The following is an 11,001-nucleotide window of genomic DNA, read 5'->3' as shown; positions in this document are numbered from 1 at the left end:
CAGGTTCTCAATTAAAGCTTTTGAAAACTGATAACATTAAAATATTAGGAGTAATATTTATTATTTTCATAATTTATAATTTGTGTTTGAAATTCTGAAAATATAAAAGAAGTCTATTCTTTTTTTACTTTTTCAAGTGAAATGAATCAATAAAAATATCAGGATTTAATACACAATATAGCAGCAGTCCCCAGCCTTTTAGGCACCAGGGGCCAGTTTTGTGGAGGGAATTTTTCCAGGATGGGTGGCAGTGGGGGGAACGTTTTGGGATGAAACTCTTCTGTCTCAGATCATCAGGCATTTGATTCTCATAAGGAACACACAACCTAGATCCCTTACATACACAATTCACAATAGGGTTCCTGTTCCTTTAAGATCTAATGCCATCACTGATCTGACAGCAGATGGAGCTCAGGCAATAATGTAATGCTCCCTGGCAGGGCCCTCACCTCCTGCTGTGTGACTCTGTTCCTAACAGACCACAGACTGGTACCAGTCCCTGTCCTGGGGATTTCGACCCTATAATACAATAATGTATCTTTCCACTTAGAGTTCTCCTAGCTTGAAGCAAAAATCATAAATAAGGTGACATCAAAAAATAAAGAAAAGGTGCTGATTATTTGAATATATTAAATAATTAAATATTTAGGAACCATACAATATGTGAATATTCACACTGATTGTTAAAGATTTTTTATATTTTATTGCAGTTAGGATTTTCAGAAATAGCAATAATAAATTTCCCTCATTATCATACAGAATTACAGAGCTATAGGGAAAAGGGTTGTAGACAGACTAGAATTATTTCTGCATTATGAAACATTTCAGGAATTGTTCATTAAAAGGGAGAGTTTGCTTTGATTCATTAGTACCTCTTCTCTGCATAAATTAAAGATTTCTTTTATAATAATAATCCCCAAACTGGTAATATAATTTATGTTTTCACAGGTCAGTTGACAGTGAATGTCTTTGTCCATATACATATGATTTATTAACTTGATTTTTTTAGGTAAAATTTCACAGTCAAAGGCCAATCAACTCAGGAAAGCTATCCTGAATATATGTAGGCATTTTGGATTAATCCCTGCCTTATATCAGTTTGAAATTACTGTAAGAGGGCCAGTTTTTATTTTGAAAGGAGTCAGAAAAATTTTGCTAGTAATGGGTGTCTTCTTGAACAGTTTATACCCATCATTTCGGACAGTCTGCTTCTTGGTACTGAACATTTTAATGACACAGTGGTGAAGTGAACCTTGGTGGAAGACATGGAGTTAAGAGTAGAGAGCCAAGAACGGATGGAGAGGAGCAGGTAGCGTTCCCCTGTAGCTTTCCGAGCTTGTCATTTGGCCACTCATCTATCCTGCACAGTTCCTTGAAGGCTGTCAGTTTGAAGAAGTTGTTTGAGAATTGTTCTCTAAAGTGTCCCAAGATTCTGAATATAAAAATAGCAGCTTTTATCCATAGGGATGAGAAAACTGGACTAACTGAAGGACGCAGGATATGAAAATCCAAACTGAAAACACTATATTTTATCTTTCTTGGTGTTTTCTTAGTTGTGTGTCTGACCTAAGATATTATTAAAGAAAAGAACGTATGATCCTAAATATTTTGTTAGAGAGGTTGCAAAAGCTAGAATAAAATGCAAGTAGGTTAAATTTCTAAAAATACACATTGGTTAGGTAAAACCTTAAATGTTACACAAATTAAGAATAGACTCTTACTCTTCTAACCATTAGTTTTGTATTTGATTCACACTGAGTTGTGTTTTCATGACATCAATATTTTATGATCATTAAAAGAAGACTTTTGGTTCTATAACATATTTAATTAATATTTTAAATAATTTATTATGTACTTTCTACTTTGGCTGATAGACATGAGTTTCATAAAACATAATGAAATAGTTTGTACTACCCAAAAACTGTTCAGGCAGTTTAAGATAATTGATGTTGAGATGAGTAAACATGGCAGTATATTAAATAATAAGTATTATGTATTTATTTAATCATAGAATAGGACAACATAAATAAAATATGGCATAATAATTAAGTATAATAAGCTTGACTCATATACGATGTTGTAATAAGGAAATATTTGGTAAACATGGGGCCATTCTATGTCTAGGTGAATAAACACAACTTTGTATTAACATAAGCACTATTACATTTATGTATAATTGGCATAATTTGTCTCAAACCTCGCACCAATAAGTAATTTTGAATGAAAATAAATTACTATGAAATAACTGGTCCATACCTACTAGATATATGTAGGCCTGACTTCCAGTGATAGAGAAAATGGAGGTTATAGCTATACTGCATCTGAATATAAACATACATTTATACAATGAAAGTATACTCAGAAATATAACACTGAGAGTTCCAGCCAAGATGATGGGTTGAACACACACTTCTAATTCTTCTCCTTCAAATTTATCTTGACATTTCAGAAAATAATTANTGCTATTTAGAAATATGAATTCAAAGGCCAATGACAACTACCAAAAGAGTTGAAATTGGTTGCCTCTGGGAGAAAAAAGATAAAATTGAGAAGATTTCGGCTATCTTTTCCCTTGTAGTATGTATTTTGTTTTAACAAAATTATTTAGTTTTTCACTGTGTGACTATATGCTCAATAAACACAAAATATTAAATTTTTTTTTAAAAAAAGCTTCTAAATAAGCCACTCCCCCTGTAAATGGGCAAAGGACCTGAAAAGGCGATTGAGAATAGAAGATACCTGAATGACTAATGAATATATGGAAAGGAACTCAAAACCTTTAATCATCAAGAAAATATCATTTCTATTCATAATGCAATACTATGACACCCTTAGTATGACTAACAACAGTAACAATAACAAGACAGAACCAACTATTGGTAAAGATGTTGAACAAACTGAATTTTCATACACAGTTTTGAAAAATGCAAATTGGTACCACCACTTTAAAAAACTATTGGCAGTGTCTCCCGAAGCTGACCATCTGCAAAACTTAAGACCCAATAATTCCTTTCTTATGTAATTCCCAGCAAAAGTAAAACTTGTTTACATTCATATGCCCATAAAAAGACATACTCTGGAATCTTCATGGCAACACTTTTAACAATTACCTACAATTTTAAACTATATGAATGCAAATTAATAGTAGAATGGAAAATCCATGTTGATATATTCATACAGTTAAATGCTGTACAGTAATGAGAATGAAAGAGCTACAATTACATGAAATAATAAAATGGTTAGATCTCACAAAGAATGATGAGGGGAACAAGGCAATCATAAAAAATATACACACTATAAGATTCCATTTATATGAACTTAAAACCCAACACAACTAATACATGGTGTCATCATTCCAGATAGTGTTTGGCTCTATTTAGTGGATTGTGACAGAATTGGAGATCTGGGTAAGGTTAATAGGGTGCCAGTAGTGTTTAGTTTCTTCAGTTTGGATACTGATTATGTGAGTGTGCCAGATTTGTGAAAATCCATACAATTATGATGAGAACACATTTTTGTATCTGTTAATTTTCAAGATAGAGTTAAATATAATTAATAAAAAAGAACATTTCCTAGAACTAACGATATGTATACATCCTCAAACTAAAACAAACAAATGAACAAAAAAAAAAAAAACCCCAACGTATTGACAAGCAGGCTGAATGCTCATTTGAGTAGAGACATGAATGACAAAAAATAATCAGTTTCAAGAGCTTTCCATTCAGAAATGGCGAATATGAAGGTGCTATGGTAGAATCATGACTAGCACGTTTTGAGGAAAGAAAAAGAAGTTAGTTATAGATGACAGAATGAGAGTGCTCAGAGAGAGATCAGATTGTAAAAGAACTTTGTCTTTTTTGTTTTATCATGGAGTTTAAATTGTATTTATCATGAGGGTTTTACACACAGTAGTGATATAAACTGATTTACTTTTTTAAAAGATCACCTCGGGTGTTTATAAGAGAACACGTGAGAGGATAAAAGATGGAGATTATTTAGAAAACTATTATATTAATCTCTGTGAAAAAAGATGATTATGACTTGAAAATGGGTTTTAGCAATGGGAATGAATAAAAGTGAATAGAATCTGGATATATATTAGAGGGAAAAATGCTAATATCTGCTTACGTATTTGTCTGCTTGAATAAGATAAAGACAATTTAAAAATTACTCCCAATAGTTGACTTGAGCAGTTGCATTGACGGTGGCCTTTACTGAAGTGGGTTGTATAGGGGTATCAACAATTCAGAGTAGCAAGGAGCAAGATGTTTTGTTTATGTTGAGTGTGAGACCTTCAGAGAGATTCTTACAGCTTCCTGCTTAAATACTTTAAATAATAACCAGTTATTTTATAGCAGTGATAAAATCATCCCATGGTTAGATGAAAACTGAATCCCCAGATCATTCACTACACCTTTAGAAGAGGGCCAGTGCCTTTTCCAAAACTTGCTTGTTTCAGAGATTATGGATTCTCTAAATGATGCATCCATGCAGTCAATATTTTCTTTCAGTCATCTGTGTTTTTAACATTAATGAATTCAACATGGTGCTGATATACATGTTGACTTTAGTCTATCATCAAGTGTTTGTAAATATACCTTGTGCCAAATTCCTCTTCCCTTAGGAGAGGTTGCTTATGGGAGCTTGCTTGGGCCCTCCTGTAGGTATTTCCGTTAACAATTTGCCCTGCTTGTCCTCCAGATTCACATGCCTGTAACTGAATTAGAGGAAAACAAAGCCTGGGGCTAGGTAATCATACCTTATAACTCTTACCCAATAAACCATTGCTGTGACTGCAAAAATCTTTATAATAATCTATAAATCTCTTTCAATTGCTAGAAAAATGAGTGATCCCTTACTATAATAATTTAATGTCTCTAATGATCTACTTTTCATTGAAAGGTGATAACATTTTTTTCAATGAAGTAGGTTAATATACCCATCTCTCTAGTACACCAGGGACTGGGTATGATAAGCCAAATTTCATTCCTCTTTAATGAAAATAATTTCTTTATTAACAAATTTAGAATTTCATTCGCTAACATTAGGTCTTCAAACTTCTTTGCATATTCAGGTGTTAGTGAACTCTATTAGTAAAATAATGGGTTCAACAATCACTTCACATGGGACTTTTTATAGGATCAGGGAGCCAGTATATTTTCATTAACTAAATTTATGAATATGGATTGTCTGAGTTCCCAGTCCACTGACATTAGCTGCAAATGTACTGTAACATTAAATGACTTTGTTTCCTTTCTATAGGGAACCCAAATCACGTCCATGGAAGTTCTCTCTCTTTCTCTCTAGAGTGTAGTAGCAAGAATGAGGAACTTTATTTTTCTTTTCCTTGTCTTTTTTTTTTTTTGAGGTGGAGTTTCACTCTTGTTGCCCAGGCTGGAGTGCAGTAGTGTAGTCTCAGCTCACTGCAACCTCTGCCTCCCAGGTTCAAGCGATTCTCCTGCCTCAGCATCCCGAGTAGCTGGGATTACTGGCATGCGTCACCACGTCTGGCTAATTTTGTATTTTTAGTAGAGAAGGGATTTCTCCATGTTGGTCAGGCTGGTCTCGAACTCCTGACCTCAGGTGATCCGACCGCCTCGGACTCCCAAAGTGCTGGGATTACAGGCATGAGCCACCACGCCCAGCCGGAACTTTATTTTTCATAACTGATAGTACATTTTCTATGAAAAATAGTTACTTCCCTTTGAATTTTTTTTTATTTCTGCAAGTTGAGATGTCTCATTATTTCAACTTCTATAAAATTAAAGAATTCTTTTGCTTTTAATTAGCATAGCTATGTGTTTGTATCTTATCCTTTGTGTCTATTCCTGAATCTTCAATCATAATTTGATGTAATCTTAAAATGCTGACCTGACATGAGTACATACAGAGAAGTGGCATAGGAAAACTCTAATATGGTAAATCACTGTGAAACACTATAGACTTGGGTTTGCAACACTGAATAAATAATTAAATTATTCAAATACTAGTTCATTCCTTACAGTAGAAATTATTTTAGTTAATCCATTCATTCTTTAAATAATCATTTTACACTGGCTTTTCTTTAAATGTTGAATGAATTAGACACTATTATGCTTTAGTACATTGTTAGAGTTTAATTCATAATTTTATCCTCAAACAAAACATGTTTTGTGGCAAAAGTAGGTAAGTAAGATAAAAGTAAAAAAGACGGCTTGACTCCCATCTTTATTTAAGTCAGACCAAAGCATTCCATAAGGCATGGTGCAAGGAAGTGGCTAAACACTCAATAGCTAAATTATAGAGAGTTTTATGTGTTATACTAGAGGACTTACACACACACACATATACACATGTTCACGCATCTATTTCCTTGAGTGAACATTTCCGTTTTGTAAACAGTTCTGCTAGCCTTCTGTTTCTACATTCTAACCAAGTGAGCAGAGCTAATTAGAAAATGGTAAAGAATGCCAACATGGATTTTCAAATTTCTGAGTAATGTTTTGAAAAATAGAAATCATTTCTCTTAGAAGCAGTTGCTGTTGTGTGTAGCGATATATTGTATGACAACATGACCTGAAGTTGAACTTTCAATGCCTTTTTAAGCATAAAACATATCAAGGAGAATCGCTTTGGTAAGTTCCCCAAGCAATCTAATAAAATATTTCTAATTAGTAATTGTTTTGAATATGAAAGCTTTCTCCTCTATTTCTCTCTTTCCCATCCCCTCCCTGGAAAACAAATCTCAGGAAACTTGAATAGCTGGACCATGAAACCATAACAAAATAGCTTTTATCCATCTGTTGACCAGTAAAGTACATAGGAGGAAATGAATTACCTGCTTTAAGCCACTCTTTGAAAACCCAAATATAATTTGATGGAAAATGCCACACTCAACTTCAGGTTTTCAGGGTTCATCAGCTTGCAGACATGGCTTTATTAAAAATTAGGCGTCCAAATGATGTATTTTGTTATCATATCTAAACATCCTGGCTGCTGCTCTGTATCAGATTCCCATAAAAGTACAGAAAACTAAATGATAGATAACTATGTGGCTTATTTTATTTCTAACAGAAAAATTCAATTTCTGAGAAATGAATTTGTGGAAGTTGGCCTTGACAAATATACAAATTAAAAATAGAAAATGAGCAATATATGTGGTAATTTAATTTATTACTTTGTAAGCTACATCTGATACATCTCAAGGAAAGGAAATTATTTTAATGTGTATAATGTGGTGCCAGCTAGTTCATATCTGATTTTGGTAAAGCGGAAAGAAACCAAGAGGGAAAAATGTAGGCTAGAATTGTATGGATTAGGAACAGAATTGCCTAAAGTATTAGAGTGTAGTTTGGATATTTGAATAGCTTTATTTTTCTTAATTATTTATGAGTATTAATGCAAATAAGTCATGTAACCTTCTAGGACTGAAATCCCATTAGTCCAGGACTATATATTTTCTACATACTGAACAGCTAGCAAAGACCTCACATTACTATCTTAATCTCTATTAACCTCTGGCTGGTTGTGACCATTTTTGGCTATGCTTCCCAATTCAAGTTACTTAAATTTTATTGTTTCTGAGAAGTCAGGAACTCTTGATTTTTGTTTCTTTCAAAGTAACTATTTTCCCTTTTGAGTTAAGTAGCTTTAATGTTAAGTTTAAAAAATAGTATGTTAAAAACTTATTTTCAATCACCCAAGATATATATTAATATTGGCTCTTTACCTCTGTTGGGCACAGAAGCTTTTTTAAAATTAGTTTAGGAGACTACTCTGATCTCTGGACATGAAGGTGTGATCTCATGAGATTTAAGGAAGGCCTGCACAATTTCCCAATGAAATAATTATGTCCCCTCAGAGCAAACAGATATTATCCCTATCTTGATTTGTCTCAGGGTGTTGTGGGTGGATTAATTTGGCTAATGGACCAAATCTGAGGCTGAGTCTACATACCTCAGATGTTAGGAAAAACTAGGGTCCCGAGCTCAAATATAGAAGTGTGTCCCAAGGACTATGTTCTTTTCAGAATGAGAGTTTCTTGAGGGAGAAAACTTGTCTGTTTCAGCTTTGCATTTTCAGTTCTCAGAACAATGTATGGCACATAGAAAGCAAACAGTAAATGTTTCAGAGGTGAATGACCACATGGTTAATTGAATGAATGGATTCATTTATGAACCCATCAATGGCAAAGATCATGAAGAACCCAAATGTTTTCTTGGTGCCTGCTTTTTTACTGGCATTTTATTTGCCTACCTTGGCATTTCCCTTGATCCTTCAACAATTTTATGAATTTATTTAGTCATCCCTATTCACATTTTATAAAGGATAAAACTGAGTCTAAGGGACAAGAAGTGGTGTACCCACTAAAAGAAAAGCAGTAAACATTGGAACTCAGATTAAAGTATAACATTCCACCTTCAGAATGTAAATTTCATAATAGTAACATAGTATATTGGTACAGTATATAATAACTATATGTATGAATAGACTCTCACAGGTGAGAGTCAAATGTGTCAATAAATATAAACATACTTTGGGTATTAAAATCCCTATTAAAATGTCATAATGACTTCCCATCTCTATATTCTGATATGTGAGGGCACTCATCAGGATTTGTTTTCTTTATCTTAGTCTATTATAGTATTTGGCATCCATTAAGAAAATACAAAATACCAAATGGTCTCCAGCTTTTATATAAATAAACTTCCCTGAACACACAGAGCCAGCTCTAGTCATCTCCTCATCTGATCTTCCATAATTACATATACTACTTATATTTATCATATACTGCTTTAAAAAAATACCCATGGGTTCTTGGAAAGCAAGGAGAATACCTCTCATAGACCCGTGCCTCTCATCAAACTTCGCCTGGATTTCCAGAAAATAAGTGCTCTTAAATTATTGTAGCTCAAGATACTTTTAAAAGACTCAATAATACAGCTTTTCATATTTTATTAAAATAAAAGTATCTATTCAGATGTATATATTTTGTTCTTTCTTTATTTTGAAGCAAAGAGCAAAACAGCTGAAATAACTGTGGAACTCAATGTTTAATAAAACTGATTATAAATCTGAGCTAATACTAAGCATTTTATGCCAAGTAAAATATTCTTTAGAAAGTTCTCAAGTAAACATATTAGGCATATCACAGAAATATATCCCTGCTTTGGACTGTTTTACATCATTTTCAAACTTTTTCTGAACACTTAATTTTATATGGTGTTGTATTACATTATGTTACAGACAACTGCACATACCCAGTCCCAGCACAGCCAGAGTTGGGACAACTTTGAAACTAGTATTCACCAAAGAATATTGATTCTGATAATTTGTTAACATCTTATAAATCTTTTTAGTACAAGTGCTAGAAGAGTCTCTCCCTTTAATAAGCTAGAGTCAGAAGTGCAAAAAATATTTTCTTTCTTTTAAGTTATAAGACATCCAACTTTTATATATGATAAAACTTTTTTATATCATATATAAAAAGTTGGTAAATACCAAGCAAGACACGTCCTCTTTTCCACTATTAACCTAGTCAGTATGAAAATACTGAAAGATGTTTTTGCACAACTGAAAACAATATAGTATTGCGTCCTGGGAAGAAGTGGCAAGGGTACTACGTTTTGTTTAATACTGCTACAGCCTATAAAAATCTACTAGGCCAAAGGGATGAATTCTTGCCTGAGGAGAGGCAATATCCCACAGACATTCTATAGCTCTGTTTGGTTGCTAAGGAAAATGCCCCCATAAAACTAACTCTGCAGGCCTTTCAAATTAGAAATGTCATCAGCCATTACCTTAACGCCAGCACACTTTAACTTAATGAAATGCATTTCATGCTGTTATCACAAAACGCACTTGTGTAACAAACAGAGATGTCTTGTTCATTGATTTAAAAAATAACCATATTCTCTATGTGCATAAACACATATCAGTACCAAATTCAATTAGCTTCTCACTAGTGCTTATAGTTGTACATGCTTTTCCTGTACTTTCATCTATCGTTTCATGCAGTGGTTTTGCAGGTAACCTGTATACTGGATAAAACGTGAATTCCATCTGTGAGCTTTTGAGATAAATGTGTCAATGGACCCCTGAGAAGAACCAGGTGATGACACAATAGGATCAGAATTATAACTCAAAACTGGCACATAATTTGTGCCCCAGAAACTACTTTCATGTTTACAGGCATTTGAATTTGATAAGGATTTGCTATTGATCATCACCCCTTATTTATAATGCAAGGACCTTGGTGTCAAGGAGTCCTGTTATTTGCAAGAGATTGTAGCACCATCACAAAGTGCCACTACAGCACGATAGGTGTTGTCATATGAATGAGAAAGAGGCACTGTATGCATGCTGAATTCTCTGCATCACTAAAGCCTCAATGTAGAGTCTGAACAGATGATGGTGAGTGGAATCTGAGAAACTTCAGTGCTTCTAAGCTGACAATTAGGATGGATAGCATTGCTGTGATTTAAAGAAATAATTAGGACTCACCTTGAATTATCAAAAGAAGTAACTCTCCAGCTTCCACATGATGGACAGGTGAGTATAAACCTAGAAGGATGCCAGACTGTGTCACTTGCTTTAATAACATCCCACAAGACCTTAATTCCTCAAAGTATTTCTTGAAAAGGTGCTTGAAAAGCTAGAATGGATCTTACATGTCCTATTCAGTGACCCATAAATCCCTTAGGTAATGGTTAGAGAATGCAACATTTGATTTTATTCTAGGTGGAATAGTTCAGGAATTCAGAGTTGCTGCAGAGGTGGTGTTCCTGATGGAGGCATGTGTTTGAGGTTGCAAAGAAAAACTTGACTTCGGAGAAACTTGACTTCATTACATGACTCTGAAAGAGTGAGTGGTCTTTTAGTGATTCACTCTATTGGTCTTTCAGTCTGTAAAGAGTGGGTTGCCAGTTAATCCAGTTATGAAGGTTTCCAAAGAGATCTGTACAAGGGAAACATAAAGTGCACATTAGGCTCAACCACAATAAGAGATGCCCAAATTAAGCT

Source organism: Rhinopithecus bieti, unplaced genomic scaffold (genome assembly GCF_001698545.2).
Source record: "Rhinopithecus bieti isolate Rb0 unplaced genomic scaffold, ASM169854v2 scaffold_61465, whole genome shotgun sequence".
NCBI lineage: Eukaryota > Metazoa > Chordata > Mammalia > Primates > Cercopithecidae > Rhinopithecus > Rhinopithecus bieti.
Note: the sequence above shows the minus strand (reverse complement) of the source record.